The sequence below is a fragment of the Salvelinus fontinalis genome, chromosome 35 (genome assembly GCF_029448725.1).
Source record: "Salvelinus fontinalis isolate EN_2023a chromosome 35, ASM2944872v1, whole genome shotgun sequence".
In the NCBI taxonomy this organism is placed as follows: Eukaryota; Metazoa; Chordata; class Actinopteri; order Salmoniformes; family Salmonidae; genus Salvelinus; species Salvelinus fontinalis.
The window spans coordinates 31,093,389-31,115,888 of NC_074699.1; the positions used below are offsets into that span (position 1 = coordinate 31,093,389).

Sequence of the window (22,500 nt, forward strand, 5' to 3'; positions counted from 1 at the left end):
ACACCAGAGGTAGGGGATACGATACACACACACAACAACAACTCACTAACACCAGAGGTAGGGGATACGATACACACACACAACAACAACTCACTAACACCAGAGGTAGGGGATACGATACACACACACACACAACAACAACGCACTAACACCAGAGGTAGGGGATACGATACACACACACACAACAACAACGCACTAACACCAGAGGTAGGGGATACGATACACACACACACACAACAACAACGCACTAACACCAGAGGTAGGGGATACGATACACACACACACAACAACAACAACGCACTAACACCAGAGGTAATGGATACGATACACACACACACACACAACAACAACGCACTAACACCAGAGGTAGGGGATACGATACACACACACAACAACAACAACGCACTAACACCAGAGGTAGGGGATACGATACACACACACACACACACAACAACAACGCACTAACACCAGAGGTAGGGGATACGATACACACACACACAACAACAACAACGCACTAACACCAGAGGTAGGGGATACGATACACACACACACAACAACTCACTAACACCAGAGGTAGGGGATACGATACACACACACACACAACAACAACGCACTAACACCAGAGGTAGGGGATACGATACACACACACACAACAACGCACTAACACCAGAGGTAGGGGATACGATACACACACACACACACACACAACAACAACGCACTAACACCAGAGGTAGGGGATACGATACACACACACACACAACAACAACAACGCACTAACACCAGAGGTAGGGGATACGATACACACACACACAACAACAACAACGCACTAACACCAGAGGTAGGGGATACGATACACACACACACAACAACAACAACAACGCACTAACACCAGAGGTAGGGGATACGATACACAAACCCACACACACACACACACACACAACAACAACAACAACGCACTAACACCAGAGGTAGGGGATACGATACACACACACACACAACAACGCACTAACACCAGAGGTAGGGGATACGATACACACACACACAACAACAACGCACTAACACCAGAGGTAGGGGATACGATACACACACACAACAACAACGCACTAACACCAGAGGTAGGGGATACGATACACACACACAACAACAACGCACTAACACCAGAGGTAGGGGATACGATACACACACACACACAACAACAACAACGCACTAACACCAGAGGTAGGGGATACGATACACACACACACACACAACAACAACGCACTAACACCAGAGGTAGGGGATACGATACACACACACACACACAACAACAACGCACTAACACCAGAGGTAGGGGATACGATACACACACACACACAACAACGCACTAACACCAGAGGTAGGGGATACGATACACACACACACACACAACAACAACGCACTAACACCAGAGGTAGGGGATACGATACACACACACACACAACAACAACAACGCACTAACACCAGAGGTAGGGGATACGATACACACACAAACAACAACAACAACGCACTAACACCAGAGGTAGGGGATACGATACACACACACAACAACAACGCACTAACACCAGAGGTAGGGGATACGATACACACACACAACAACAACTCACTAACACCAGAGGTAGGGGATACGATACACACACACACACACAACAACAACGCACTAACACCAGAGGTAGGGGATACGATACACACACACACACAACAACAACAACGCACTAACACCAGAGGTAGGGGATACGATACACACACAAACAACAACAACAACGCACTAACACCAGAGGTAGGGGATACGATACACACAACAACAACAACGCACTAACACCAGAGGTAGGGGATACGATACACACACACAACAACAACGCACTAACACCAGAGGTAGGGGATACGATACACACACACAACAACAACGCACTAACACCAGAGGTAGGGGATACGATACACACAACAACAACAACGCACTAACACCAGAGGTAGGGGATACGATACACATACACACACACACACACACAACAACGCACTAACACCAGAGGTAGGGGATACGATACACACACACACAACAACGCACTAACACCAGAGGTAGGGGATACGATACACACACACAACAACAACAACGCACTAACACCAGAGGTAGGGGATACGATACACACACACAACAACAACAACGCACTAACACCAGAGGTAGGGGATACGATACACACACACAACAACAACTCACTAACACCAGAGGTAGGGGATACGATACACACACACAACAACAACTCACTAACACCAGAGGTAGGGGATACGATACACACACACACACAACAACAACGCACTAACACCAGAGGTAGGGGATACGATACACACACACACAACAACAACGCACTAACACCAGAGGTAGGGGATACGATACACACACACACACAACAACAACGCACTAACACCAGAGGTAGGGGATACGATACACACACACACAACAACGCACTAACACCAGAGGTAGGGGATACGATACACACACACACAACAACAACAACAACGCACTAACACCAGAGGTAGGGGATACGATACACACACACACAACAACAACAACGCACTAACACCAGAGGTAGGGGATACGATACACACACACACACACAACAACAACGCACTAACACCAGAGGTAGGGGATACGATACACACACACAACAACAACAACGCACTAACACCAGAGGTAGGGGATACGATACACACACACACACACAACAACAACGCACTAACACCAGAGGTAGGGGATACGATACACACACACACAACAACAACAACGCACTAACACCAGAGGTAGGGGATACGATACACACACACACACACAACAACAACGCACTAACACCAGAGGTAGGGGATACGATACACACACACAACAACAACAACGCACTAACACCAGAGGTAGGGGATACGATACACACACACACACACAACAACAACGCACTAACACCAGAGGTAGGGGATACGATACACACACACACAACAACAACAACGCACTAACACCAGAGGTAGGGGATACGATACACACACACACAACAACTCACTAACACCAGAGGTAGGGGATACGATACACACACACACACAACAACAACGCACTAACACCAGAGGTAGGGGATACGATACACACACACACAACAACGCACTAACACCAGAGGTAGGGGATACGATACACACACACACACACACAACAACAACGCACTAACACCAGAGGTAGGGGATACGATACACACACACACACAACAACAACAACGCACTAACACCAGAGGTAGGGGATACGATACACACACACACAACAACAACAACGCACTAACACCAGAGGTAGGGGATACGATACACACACACACAACAACAACAACAACGCACTAACACCAGAGGTAGGGGATACGATACACAAACCCACACACACACACACACACAACAACAACAACAACGCACTAACACCAGAGGTAGGGGATACGATACACACACGCACAACAACAACAACGCACTAACACCAGAGGTAGGGGATACGATACACACACACACACACACAACAACAACGCACTAACACCAGAGGTAGGGGATACGATACACACACACACACACACACACACACACACACACACACACACACACACACACACACACACACACACACACACACAACAACAACGCACTAACACCAGAGGTAGGGGATACGATACACACACACACACAACAACAACGCACTAACACCAGAGGTAGGGGATACGATACACACACACACACAACAACAACGCACTAACACCAGAGGTAGGGGATACGATACACACACACACACAACAACAACGCACTAACACCAGAGGTAGGGGATACGATACACACACACACAACAACAACAACGCACTAACACCAGAGGTAGGGGATACGATACACACACACACACAACAACAACGCACTAACACCAGAGGTAGGGGATACGATACACACACACACACACAACAACAACAACGCACTAACACCAGAGGTAGGGGATACGATACACACACACACACACACACACACACACACACACACACACACACACACACACACACACACACACACACAACAACAACGCACTAACACCAGAGGTAGGGGATACGATACACACACACACACACACACACACACACACACACACAACAACAACGCACTAACACCAGAGGTAGGGGATACGATACACACACACACACAACAACAACGCACTAACACCAGAGGTAGGGGATACGATACACACACACACAACAACAACGCACTAACACCAGAGGTAGGGGATACGATACACACACACACAACAACAACGCACTAACACCAGAGGTAGGGGATACGATACACACACACAACAACAACAACGCACTAACACCAGAGGTAGGGGATACGATACACACACACACACAACAACGCACTAACACCAGAGGTAGGGGATACGATACACACACACACACACAACAACGCACTAACACCAGAGGTAGGGGATACGATACACACACACACACAACAACGCACTAACACCAGAGGTAGGGGATACGATACACACACACACACAACAACGCACTAACACCAGAGGTAGGGGATACGATACACACACACAACAACAACAACGCACTAACACCAGAGGTAGGGGATACGATACACACACACACACAACAACGCACTAACACCAGAGGTAGGGGATACGATACACACACACAACAACAACAACGCACTAACACCAGAGGTAGGGGATACGATACACACACACACAACAACGCACTAACACCAGAGGTAGGGGATACGATACACACACACAACAACAACTCACTAACACCAGAGGTAGGGGATACGATACACACACACACAACAACAACAACTCACTAACACCAGAGGTAGGGGATACGATACACACACACAACAACAACGCACTAACACCAGAGGTAGGGGATACGATACACACACACAACAACAACTCACTAACACCAGAGGTAGGGGATACGATACACACACACACAACAACGCACTAACACCAGAGGTAGGGGATACGATACACACACACACTCAACAACGCACTAACACCAGAGGTAGGGGATACGATACACACACACAACAACAACAACGCACTAACACCAGAGGTAGGGGATACGATACACACACACACAACAACAACGCACTAACACCAGAGGTAGGGGATACGATACACACACACAACAACAACAACGCACTAACACCAGAGGTAGGGGATACGATACACACACACAACAACAACAACGCACTAACACCAGAGGTAGGGGATACGATACACACACACAACAACAACAACTCACTAACACCAGAGGTAGGGGATACGATACACACACACAACAACAACAACGCACTAACACCAGAGGTAGGGGATACGATACACACACACACAACAACGCACTAACACCAGAGGTAGGGGATACGATACACATACACACACAACAACAACAACGCACTAACACCAGAGGTAGGGGATACACACACACAACAACAACGCACTAACACCAGAGGTAGGGGATACGATACACACACACACACAACAACAACAACGCACTAACACCAGAGGTAGGGGATACGATACACACACACACACACAACAACAACAACGCATTAACACCAGAGGTAGGGGATACGATACACACACACACACAACAACGCACTAACACCAGAGGTAGGGGATACGATACACACACACACACAACAACAACAACGCATTAACACCAGAGGTAGGGGATACGATACACACACACACACAACAACGCACTAACACCAGAGGTAGGGGATACGATACACACACAACAACAACAACAACGCACTAACACCAGAGGTAGGGGATACGATACACACACACACACAACAACGCACTAACACCAGAGGTAGGGGATACGATACACACACACACACACACACAACAACTCACTAACACCAGAGGTAGGGGATACGATACACACACACACACAACAACAACGCACTAACACCAGAGGTAGGGGATACGATACACACACACAACAACAACAACTCACTAACACCAGAGGTAGGGGATACGATACACACACACACACAACAACAACAACGCACTAACACCAGAGGTAGGGGATACGATACACACACACACACAACAACGCACTAACACCAGAGGTAGGGGATACGATACACACACACACACAACAACAACGCACTAACGCCAGAGGTAGGGGATACGATACACACACACACACACACACACACACACACACACACACACACAACAACAACGCACTAACACCAGAGGTAGGGGATACGATACACACACACACACACAACAACAACAACGCACTAACACCAGAGGTAGGGGATACGATACACATACACACACACACAACAACAACGCACTAACACCAGAGGTAGGGGATACGATACACACACACACACAACAACAACAACGCACTAACACCAGAGGTAGGGGATACGATACACACACACACACAACAACAACAACGCACTAACACCAGAGGTAGGGGATACGATACACACACACACACAACAACAACGCACTAACACCAGAGGTAGGGGATACGATACACACACACACACACAACAACAACAACAACAACGCACTAACACCAGAGGTAGGGGATACGATACACACACACACAACAACGCACTAACACCAGAGGTAGGGGATACGATACACACACACACACACACAACAACTCACTAACACCAGAGGTAGGGGATACACATACACACACACACAACAACAACGCACTAACACCAGAGGTAGGGGATACGATACACACACACACACACACACACACACACACACAACAACAACTCACTAACACCAGAGGTAGGGGATACGATACACACACACAACAACGCACTAACACCAGAGGTAGGGGATACGATACACACACACACACAACAACAACGCACTAACACCAGAGGTAGGGGATACGATACACACACACACACAACAACGCACTAACACCAGAGGTAGGGGATACGATACACACACACAACAACAACAACGCACTAACACCAGAGGTAGGGGATACGATACACACACACAACAACAACGCACTAACACCAGAGGTAGGGGATACGATACACACACACAACAACAACAACAACGCACTAACACCAGAGGTAGGGGATACGATACACACACACAACAACAACACACTAACACCAGAGGTAGGGGATACGATACACACACACACACACAACAACAACGCACTAACACCAGAGGTAGGGGATACGATACACACACACACACACACACACACAACAACAACAACAACGCACTAACACCAGAGGTAGGGGATACGATACACACACACACAACAACGCACTAACACCAGAGGTAGGGGATACGATACACACACACACACACACAACAACTCACTAACACCAGAGGTAGGGGATACGATACACACACACACACAACAACAACGCACTAACACCAGAGGTAAGGGATACGATACACACACACACACAACAACAACAACGCACTAACACCAGAGGTAGGGGATACGATACACACACACAACAACAACGCACTAACACCAGAGGTAGGGGATACGATACACACACACAACAACAACGCACTAACACCAGAGGTAAGGGATACGATACACACACACACACAACAACAACAACTCACTAACACCAGAGGTAGGGGATACGATACACACACACACACACAACAACAACAACGCACTAACACCAGAGGTAGGGGATACGATACACACACACAACAACAACGCACTAACACCAGAGGTAGGGGATACGATACACACACACACAACAACAACGCACTAACACCAGAGGTAGGGGATACGATACACACACACACAACAACAACGCACTAACACCAGAGGTAGGGGATACGATACACACACACACACAACAACAACAACGCACTAACACCAGAGGTAGGGGATACGATACACACACACACACACAACAACAACAACGCACTAACACCAGAGGTAGGGGATACGATACACACACACACACACAACAACAACAACGCACTAACACCAGAGGTAGGGGATACGATACACACACACAACAACAACGCACTAACACCAGAGGTAGGGGATACGATACACACACACAACAACAACAACGCACTAACACCAGAGGTAGGGGATACGATACACACACACAACAACAACAACAACGCATTAACACCAGAGGTAGGGGATACGATACACACACACAACAACAACAACGCACTAACACCAGAGGTAGGGGATACGATACACACACACACACACACACACACACAACAACAACAACGCACTAACACCAGAGGTAGGGGATACGATACATACACACACACACACACACAACAACAACGCACTAACACCAGAGGTAGGGGATACGATACACACACACACACACAACAACAACGCACTAACACCAGAGGTAGGGGATACGATACACACACACACACAACAACAACAACGCACTAACACCAGAGGTAGGGGATACGATACACACACACACACACACAACAACTCACTAACACCAGAGGTAGGGGATACGATACACACACACACAACAACAACGCACTAACACCAGAGGTAGGGGATACGATACACACACACACACAACAACAACAACGCATTAACACCAGAGGTAGGGGATACGATACATACACACACACAACAACAACGCACTAACACCAGAGGTAGGGGATACGATACACACACACACAACAACAACGCACTAACACCAGAGGTAGGGGATACGATACACACACACACACACACACACACACACAACAACGCACTAACACCAGAGGTAGGGGATACGATACACACACACACAACAACAACGCACTAACACCAGAGGTAGGGGATACGATACACACACACACACAACAACGCACTAACACCAGAGGTAGGGGATACGATACACACACACACACAACAACGCACTGACACCAGAGGTAGGGGATACGATACACACACACAACAACAACAACAACAACGCACTAACACCAGAGGTAGGGGATACGATACACACACACACACAACAACAACAACGCACTAACACCAGAGGTAGGGGATACAATACACACACACACACACACACACACACACACACACACACACACACACACACAACAACAACGCACTAACACCAGAGGTAGGGGATACGATACACACACACAACAACAACAACGCACTAACACCAGAGGTAGGGGATACGATACACACACACACACACACACACACACACACACACACACACACACACACACACACAACAACAACGCACTAACACCAGAGGTAGGGGATACTATGCACACACACACACACACAACAACGCACTAACACCAGAGGTAGGGGATACGATACACACACACACACACACAACAACGCACTAACACAACAACGCACTAACACCAGAGGTAGGGGATACGATACACACAACAACAACAACGCACTAACACCAGAGGTAGGGGATACGATACACACACACACACACACACACACACACACACACACACACACAACAACAACTCACTAACACCAGAGGTAGGGGATACGATACACACACACAACAACGCACTAACACCAGAGGTAGGGGATACGATACACACACACACACAACAACAACGCACTAACACCAGAGGTAGGGGATATGATACACACACACACAACAACAACTCACTAACACCAGAGGTAGGGGATACGATACACACACACAACAACGCACTAACACCAGAGGTAGGGGATACGATACACACACACACACACAACAACGCACTAACACCAGAGGTAGGGGATACGATACACACACACACACAACAACAACTCACTAACACCAGAGGTAGGGGATACGATACACACACACACACAACAACAACGCACTAACACCAGAGGTAGGGGATACGATACACACACACACACACAACAACGCACTAACACCAGAGGTAGGGGATACGATACACACACACACACACACACACACACACACACACACACACACACACACACACACACACAACAACAACGCACTAACACCAGAGGTAGGGGATACGATACACACACACACACACAACAACAACAACGCACTAACACCAGAGGTAGGGGATACGATACACATACACACACACACAACAACAACGCACTAACACCAGAGGTAGGGGATACGATACACACACACACACAACAACAACAACGCACTAACACCAGAGGTAGGGGATACGATACACACACACACACAACAACAACAACGCACTAACACCAGAGGTAGGGGATACGATACACACACACACACAACAACAACGCACTAACACCAGAGGTAGGGGATACGATACACACACACACACACAACAACAACAACAACAACGCACTAACACCAGAGGTAGGGGATACGATACACACACACACAACAACGCACTAACACCAGAGGTAGGGGATACGATACACACACACACACACACAACAACTCACTAACACCAGAGGTAGGGGATACACATACACACACACACAACAACAACGCACTAACACCAGAGGTAGGGGATACGATACACACACACACACACACACACACACACACACACAACAACAACTCACTAACACCAGAGGTAGGGGATACGATACACACACACAACAACGCACTAACACCAGAGGTAGGGGATACGATACACACACACACACAACAACAACGCACTAACACCAGAGGTAGGGGATACGATACACACACACACACAACAACGCACTAACACCAGAGGTAGGGGATACGATACACACACACAACAACAACAACGCACTAACACCAGAGGTAGGGGATACGATACACACACACAACAACAACGCACTAACACCAGAGGTAGGGGATACGATACACACACACAACAACAACAACAACGCACTAACACCAGAGGTAGGGGATACGATACACACACACAACAACAACACACTAACACCAGAGGTAGGGGATACGATACACACACACACACACAACAACAACGCACTAACACCAGAGGTAGGGGATACGATACACACACACACACACACACACAACAACAACAACAACGCACTAACACCAGAGGTAGGGGATACGATACACACACACACAACAACGCACTAACACCAGAGGTAGGGGATACGATACACACACACACACACACAACAACTCACTAACACCAGAGGTAGGGGATACGATACACACACACACACAACAACAACGCACTAACACCAGAGGTAAGGGATACGATACACACACACACACAACAACAACAACGCACTAACACCAGAGGTAGGGGATACGATACACACACACAACAACAACGCACTAACACCAGAGGTAGGGGATACGATACACACACACAACAACAACGCACTAACACCAGAGGTAAGGGATACGATACACACACACACACAACAACAACAACTCACTAACACCAGAGGTAGGGGATACGATACACACACACACACAACAACAACAACGCACTAACACCAGAGGTAGGGGATACGATACACACACACAACAACAACGCACTAACACCAGAGGTAGGGGATACGATACACACACACAACAACAACGCACTAACACCAGAGGTAGGGGATACGATACACACACACACAACAACAACGCACTAACACCAGAGGTAGGGGATACGATACACACACACACACAACAACAACAACGCACTAACACCAGAGGTAGGGGATACGATACACACACACACACACAACAACAACAACGCACTAACACCAGAGGTAGGGGATACGATACACACACACACACACAACAACAACAACGCACTAACACCAGAGGTAGGGGATACGATACACACACACAACAACAACGCACTAACACCAGAGGTAGGGGATACGATACACACACACAACAACAACAACGCACTAACACCAGAGGTAGGGGATACGATACACACACACAACAACAACAACAACGCATTAACACCAGAGGTAGGGGATACGATACACACACACAACAACAACAACGCACTAACACCAGAGGTAGGGGATACGATACACACACACACACACACACACACACAACAACAACAACGCACTAACACCAGAGGTAGGGGATACGATACATACACACACACACACACAACAACAACAACGCACTAACACCAGAGGTAGGGGATACGATACACACACACACACAACAACAACGCACTAACACCAGAGGTAGGGGATACGATACACACACACACACAACAACAACAACGCACTAACACCAGAGGTAGGGGATACGATACACACACACACACACACAACAACTCACTAACACCAGAGGTAGGGGATACGATACACACACACACAACAACAACGCACTAACACCAGAGGTAGGGGATACGATACACACACACACACAACAACAACAACGCATTAACACCAGAGGTAGGGGATACGATACATACACACACACAACAACAACGCACTAACACCAGAGGTAGGGGATACGATACACACACACACAACAACAACGCACTAACACCAGAGGTAGGGGATACGATACACACACACACACACACACACACAACAACGCACTAACACCAGAGGTAGGGGATACGATACACACACACACAACAACAACGCACTAACACCAGAGGTAGGGGATACGATACACACACACACACAACAACGCACTAACACCAGAGGTAGGGGATACGATACACACACACACACAACAACGCACTGACACCAGAGGTAGGGGATACGATACACACACACAACAACAACAACAACAACGCACTAACACCAGAGGTAGGGGATACGATACACACACACACACAACAACAACAACAACGCACTAACACCAGAGGTAGGGGATACAATACACACACACACACACACACACACACACACACACACACACACACACACACACACAACAACAACGCACTAACACCAGAGGTAGGGGATACGATACACACACACAACAACAACAACGCACTAACACCAGAGGTAGGGGATACGATACACACACACACACACACACACACACACACACACACACACACACAACAACAACGCACTAACACCAGAGGTAGGGGATACTATGCACACACACACACACACAACAACGCACTAACACCAGAGGTAGGGGATACGATACACACACACACACACACAACAACGCACTAACACAACAACGCACTAACACCAGAGGTAGGGGATACGATACACACAACAACAACAACGCACTAACACCAGAGGTAGGGGATACGATACACACACACACACACACACACACACACACACACACAACAACAACTCACTAACACCAGAGGTAGGGGATACGATACACACACACAACAACGCACTAACACCAGAGGTAGGGGATACGATACACACACACACACAACAACAACGCACTAACACCAGAGGTAGGGGATATGATACACACACACACAACAACAACTCACTAACACCAGAGGTAGGGGATACGATACACACACACAACAACGCACTAACACCAGAGGTAGGGGATACGATACACACACACACACACAACAACGCACTAACACCAGAGGTAGGGGATACGATACACACACACACACAACAACAACTCACTAACACCAGAGGTAGGGGATACGATACACACACACACACAACAACAACGCACTAACACCAGAGGTAGGGGATACGATACACACACACACACACAACAACGCACTAACACCAGAGGTAGGGGATACGATACACACACACACACACACACACACACACACACACACACACACACACGAACACACACACAACAACAACTCACTAACACCAGAGGTAGGGGATACGATACACACACACACACACACACACAACAACAACGCACTAACACCAGAGGTAGGGGATACGATACACACACACACACAACAACAACTCACTAACACCAGAGGTAGGGGATACGATACACACACACACACACACACACACACAACGCACTAACACCAGAGGTAGGGGATTCGATACACACACACACAACAACAACAACGCACTAACACCAGAGGTAGGGGATACGATACACACACACACACACACAACAACAACGCACTAACACCAGAGGTAGGGGATACGATACACACACACACACAACAACAACGCACTAACACCAGAGGTAGGGGATACGATACACACACACACACAACAACAACAACGCACTAACACCAGAGGTAGGGGATACGATGCACACACACACACACACACACAACAACAACGCACTAACACCAGAGGTAGGGGATACGATGCACACACACACACACACACACACACAACAACAACGCACTAACACCAGAGGTAGGGGATACGATACACACACACACACAACAACAACGCACTAACACCAGAGGTAGGGGATACGATACACACACACACACACACACACACACACACACACACACACACAACAACAACGCACTAACACCAGAGGTAGGGGATACGATACACACACACACACAACAACAACGCACTAACACCAGAGGTAGGGGATACGATGCACACACACACACACACACACACACACAACAACAACGCACTAACACCAGAGGTAGGGGATACGATACACACACAACAACAACAACAACGCACTAACACCAGAGGTAGGGGATACGATACACACACACACACACAACAACGCACTAACACCAGAGGTAGGGGATACGATACACATACACACACACACACAACAACAACGCACTAACACCAGAGGTAGGGGATACGATGCACACACACACACACACACACAACAACAACAACGCACTAACACCAGAGGTAGGGGATACGATACACATACACACACACACACAACAACAACGCACTAACACCAGAGGTAGGGGATACGATACACACACACACACACAACAACAACTCACTAACACCAGAGGTAGGGGATACGATACACTCACACACACAACAACAACGCACTAACACCAGAGGTAGGGGATACGATACACACACAACAACAACAACAACAACAACGCACTAACACCAGAGGTAGGGGATACGATACACACACACACAACAACAACGCACTAACACCAGAGGTAGGGGATACGATACACACACAACAACAACAACAACGCACTAACACCAGAGGTAGGGGATACGATACACACACACACACAACAACGCACTAACACCAGAGGTAGGGGATACGATACACACACACAACAACAACTCACTAACACCAGAGGTAGGGGATACGATACACTCACACACACAACAACAACGCACTAACACCAGAGGTAGGGGATACGATACACACACAACAACAACAACAACGCACTAACACCAGAGGTAGGGGATACGATACACACACACACACACAACAACGCACTAACACCAGAGGTAGGGGATACGATACACATACACACACACACACAACAACAACGCACTAACACCAGAGGTAGGGGATACGATGCACACACACACACACACACACAACAACAACAACGCACTAACACCAGAGGTAGGGGATACGATACACACACACACACACAACAACAACTCACTAACACCAGAGGTAGGGGATACGATACACTCACACACACAACAACAACGCACTAACACCAGAGGTAGGGGATACGATACACACACAACAACAACAACAACAACAACGCACTAACACCAGAGGTAGGGGATACGATACACACACACACAACAACAACGCACTAACACCAGAGGTAGGGGATACGATACACACACAACAACAACAACAACGCACTAACACCAGAGGTAGGGGATACGATACACACACACACACAACAACGCACTAACACCAGAGGTAGGGGATACGATACACACACACAACAACAACTCACTAACACCAGAGGTAGGGGATACGATACACTCACACACACAACAACAACGCACTAACACCAGAGGTAGGGGATACGATACACACACAACAACAACAACAACGCACTAACACCAGAGGTAGGGGATACGATACACACACACACACAACAACAACGCACTAACACCAGAGGTAGGGGATACGATACACATACAACAACAACAACAACGCACTAACACCAGAGGTAGGGGATACGATACACACACACTCACACACACAACAACAACGCACTAACACCAGAGGTAGGGGATACGATACACACACACACAACAACAACAACGCACTAACACCAGAGGTAGGGGATACGATACACACACACACAACAACAACAATGCACTAACACCAGAGGTAGGGGATACGATACACACACACACAACAACACAACTCACTAACACCAGAGGTAGGGGATACGATACACACACAACAACAACAACAACGCACTAACACCAGAGGTAGGGGATACGATACACACACACACACAACAACAACGCACTAACACCAGAGGTAGGGGATACGATACACACACACACAACAACAACAACGCACTAACACCAGAGGTAGGGGATACGATACACACACACACACAACAACAACGCACTAACACCAGAGGTAGGGGATACGATACACACACACACACACAACAACAACGCACTAACACCAGAGGTAGGGGATACGATACACACACACACAACAACAACAACGCACTAACACCAGAGGTAGGGGATACGATACACACACACACACAACAACGCACTAACACCAGAGGTAGGGGATACGATACACACACACAACAACAACTCACTAACACCAGAGGTAGGGGATACGATACACTCACACACACAACAACAACGCACTAACACCAGAGGTAGGGGATACGATACACACACAACAACAACAACAACGCACTAACACCAGAGGTAGGGGATACGATACACACACACACACAACAACAACGCACTAACACCAGAGGTAGGGGATACGATACACACACAACAACAACAACAACGCACTAACACCAGAGGTAGGGGATACGATACACACACACTCACACACACAACAACAACGCACTAACACCAGAGGTAGGGGATACGATACACACACACACAACAACAACAACGCACTAACACCAGAGGTAGGGGATACGATACACACACACACAACAACAACAATGCACTAACACCAGAGGTAGGGGATACGATACACACACACACAACAACACAACTCACTAACACCAGAGGTAGGGGATACGATACACACACAACAACAACAACAACGCACTAACACCAGAGGTAGGGGATACGATACACACACACACACAACAACAACGCACTAACACCAGAGGTAGGGGATACGATACACACACACACAACAACAACAACGCACTAACACCAGAGGTAGGGGATACGATACACACACACACACAACAACAACGCACTAACACCAGAGGTAGGGGATACGATACACACACACACACACAACAACAACGCACTAACACCAGAGGTAGGGGATACGATACACACACACACAACAACGCACTAACACCAGAGGTAGGGGATACGATACACACACACACACACACACACACACACACACACAACAACAACGCACTAACACCAGAGGTAGGGGATACGATACACACACACACAACAACAACAACGCACTAACACCAGAGGTAGGGGATACGATACACACACACACACAACAACAACAACGCACTAACACCAGAGGTAGGGGATACGATACACACACACACACAACAACAACAACGCACTAACACCAGAGGTAGGGGATACGATACACACACAACAACAACAACAACGCACTAACACCAGAGGTAGGGGATACGATACACACACACACAACAACAACTCACTAACACCAGAGGTAGGGGATACGATACACACAACAACGCACTAACACCAGAGGTAGGGGATACGATACACACACAACAACAACAACAACGCACTAACACCAGAGGTAGGGGATACGATACACACACACACAACAACAACAACGCACTAACACCAGAGGTAGGGGATACGATACACACACAACAACAACAACAACGCACTAACACCAGAGGTAGGGGATACGATACACACACACACAACAACAACAACGCACTAACACCAGAGGTAGGGGATACGATACACACACACACACAACAACGCACTAACACCAGAGGTAGGGGATACGATACACACACAACAACAACAACAACGCACTAACACCAGAGGTAGGGGATACGATACACACACACACACAACAACGCACTAACACCAGAGGTAGGGGATACGATACACACACAACAACAACAACAACGCACTAACACCAGAGGTAGGGGATACGATACACACACACACAACAACAACTCACTAACACCAGAGGTAGGGGATACGATACACACAACAACGCACTAACACCAGAGGTAGGGGATACGATACACACACACAACAACAATGCACTAACACCAGAGGTAGGGGATACGATACACACACACACACACACACACACACACACAACAACAACAACACACTAACACCAGAGGTAGGGGATACGATACACACACACACACACACACAACAACAACAACACACTAACACCAGAGGTAGGGGATACAATACACACACACACACAACAACGCACTAACACCAGAGGTAGGGGATACGATACACACACACACACACACAACAACGCACTAACACCAGAGGTAGGGGATACGATACACACACACACACAACAACAACAACGCACTAACACCAGAGGTAGGGGATACGATACACACACACACACAACAACAACGCACTAACACCAGAGGTAGTGGATACGATACACACACACACACACAACAACGCACTAACACCAGAGGTAGGGGATACGATACACACACACACACACACGAACACACACACAACAACAACAACTCACTAACACCAGAGGTAGGGGATACGATACACACACACACACACACACACAACAACAACGCACTAACACCAGAGGTAGGGGATACGATACACACACACAACAACAACGCACTAACACCAGAGGTAGGGGATACGATACACACACACACACACACACACACAACGCACTAACACCAGAGGTAGGGGATACGATACACACACACACAACAACAACAACGCACTAACACCAGAGGTAGGGGATACGATACACACACACACACACACACAACAACAACGCACTAACACCAGAGGTAGGGGATACGATACACACACACACACAACAACAACGCACTAACACCAGAGGTAGGGGATACGATACACACACACACACAACAACAACAACGCACTAACACCAGAGGTAGGGGATACGATGCACACACACACACACAACAACAACGCACTAACACCAGAGGTAGGGGATACGATGCACACACACACACACACACACACAACAACAACGCACTAACACCAGAGGTAGGGGATACGATACACACACAACAACAACAACAACGCACTAACACCAGAGGTAGGGGATACGATACACACACACACACACACACACACAACAACAACGCACTAACACCAGAGGTAGGGGATACGATACACACACAACAACAACAACAACGCACTAACACCAGAGGTAGGGGATACGATACACACACACACACACACACACACACACAACAACAACGCACTAACACCAGAGGTAGGGGATACGATACACACACACAACAACAACGCACTAACACCAGAGGTAGGGGATACGATACACACACAACAACAACGCACTAACACCAGAGGTAGGGGATACGATACACACACACACACACACACACAACAACGCACTAACACCAGAGGTAGGGGATACGATACACACACACAACAACAACGCACTAACACCAGAGGTAGGGGATACGATACACACACACACAACAACAACGCACTAACACCAGAGGTAGGGGATACGATACACACACACAACAACAACGCACTAACACCAGAGGTAGGGGATACGATACACACACACACAACAACAACAACAACGCACTAACACCAGAGGTAGGGGATACGATACACACACACAACAACAACGCACTAACACCAGAGGTAGGGGATACGATACACACACAACAACAACAACAACGCACTAACACCAGAGGTAGGGGATACGATACACACACACACAACAACAACGCACTAACACCAGAGGTAGGGGATACGATACACACACACAACAACAACAACTCACTAACACCAGAGGTAGGGGATACGATACACACACACACACAACAACAACGCACTAACACCAGAGGTAGGGGATACGATACACACACAACAACAACGCACTAACACCAGAGGTAGGGGATACGATACACATACACACACAACAACAACGCATTAACACCAGAGGTAGGGGATACGATACACACACACACAACAACAACAACAACGCATTAACACCAGAGGTAGGGGATACGATACACACACACACAACAACAACAACGCACTAACACCAGAGGTAGGGGATACGATACACACACAACAACAACGCACTAACACCAGAGGTAGGGGATACGATACACACACACACACAACAACAACAACGCACTAACACCAGAGGTAGGGGATACGATACACACACACACACAACAACGCACTAACACCAGAGGTAGGGGATACGATACACACACAACAACAACAACAACGCACTAACACCAGAGGTAGGGGATACGATACACACACACAACAACAACAACGCACTAACACCAGAGGTAGGGGATACGATACACACACACAACAACAATGCACTAACACCAGAGGTAGGGGATACGATACACACACACACACACACACACACACACACACAACAACAACAACACACTAACACCAGAGGTAGGGGATACGATACACACACACTCACACACAACAACAACAACACACTAACACCAGAGGTAGGGGATACGATACACACACACACACAACAACGCACTAACACCAGAGGTAGGGGATACGATACACACACACACACACAACAACAACAACGCACTAACACCAGAGGTAGGGGATACGATACACACACAACAACAACAACAACGCACTAACACCAGAGGTAGGGGATACGATACACACACACACACAACAACGCACTAACACCAGAGGTAGGGGATACGATACACACACACACACAACAACAACAACGCACTAACACCAGAGGTAGGGGATACGATACACACACACACACACACAACAACAACAACGCACTAACACCAGAGGTAGGGGATACGATACACACACACACAACAACAACAACAACGCACTAACACCAGAGGTAGGGGATACGATACACACACACACACAACAACAACAACAACGCACTAACACCAGAGGTAGGGGATACGATACACACACACACACAACAACGCACTAACACCAGAGGTAGGGGATACGATACACACACACACACAACAACAACGCACTAACACCAGAGGTAGGGGATACGATACACACACACACACACACACACACACACACACACACACACACACACACACACAACAACAACAACGCACTAACACCAGAGGTAGGGGATACGATACACACACACACACAACAACAACGCACTAACACCAGAGGTAGGGGATACGATGCACACACACACACAACAACGCACTAACACCAGAGGTAGGGGATACGATACACACACACACACAACAACGCACTAACACCAGAGGTAGGGGATACGATACACACACACACACAACAACGCACTAACACCAGAGGTAGGGGATACGATACACACACACAACAACAACGCACTAACACCAGAGGTAGGGGATACGATGCACACACACACAACAACAACGCACTAACACCAGAGGTAGGGGATACGATACACACACACACACAACAACGCACTAACACCAGAGGTAGGGGATACGATACACACACACACAACAACGCACTAACACCAGAGGTAGGGGATACGATACACACACACACACAACAACGCACTAACACCAGAGGTAGGGGATACGATACACACACACACACAACAACGCACTAACACCAGAGGTAGGGGATACGATACACACACACACAACAACAACGCACTAACACCAGAGGTAGGGGATACGATACACACACACACACACAACAACAACAACGCACTAACACCAGAGGTAGGGGATACGATGCACACACACACACACACACACACAACAACAACGCACTAACACCAGAGGTAGGGGATACGATACACACACAACAACAACAACAACGCACTAACACCAGAGGTAGGGGATACGATACACACACACACAACAACAACAACGCACTAACACCAGAGGTAGGGGATACAATACACACACACACACAACAACGCACTAACACCAGAGGTAGGGGATACGATACACACACACACACAACAACGCACTAACACCAGAGGTAGGGGATACGATACACACACACACACACAACAACGCACTAACACCAGAGGTAGGGGATACGATACACACACACACACAACAACAACGCACTAACACCAGAGGTAGGGGATACGATACACACACACAACAACAACAACTCACTAACACCAGAGGTAGGGGATACGATACACACACACACACACAACAACAACGCACTAACACCAGAGGTAGGGGATACGATACACACACACACACAACAACAACGC

The 22,500-nt window shown here is 47.5% G+C and overlaps 1 protein-coding gene and 1 long non-coding RNA gene across 2 annotated transcripts in view; both read left to right on the forward strand.

Moving 5' to 3' along the window:
• Positions 1-22,500, forward strand: part of LOC129834719 (chromodomain Y-like protein 2) — an 80,877-nt gene that overhangs the window by 33,348 nt on the left and 25,029 nt on the right. The window lies entirely within an intron of this gene.
• On the forward strand, positions 300-14,084 carry LOC129834720 (uncharacterized). Its single transcript, XR_008756297.1, has 2 exons — positions 300-13,329; positions 13,432-14,084. It is a non-coding gene; the product is annotated as an uncharacterized LOC129834720 (long non-coding RNA).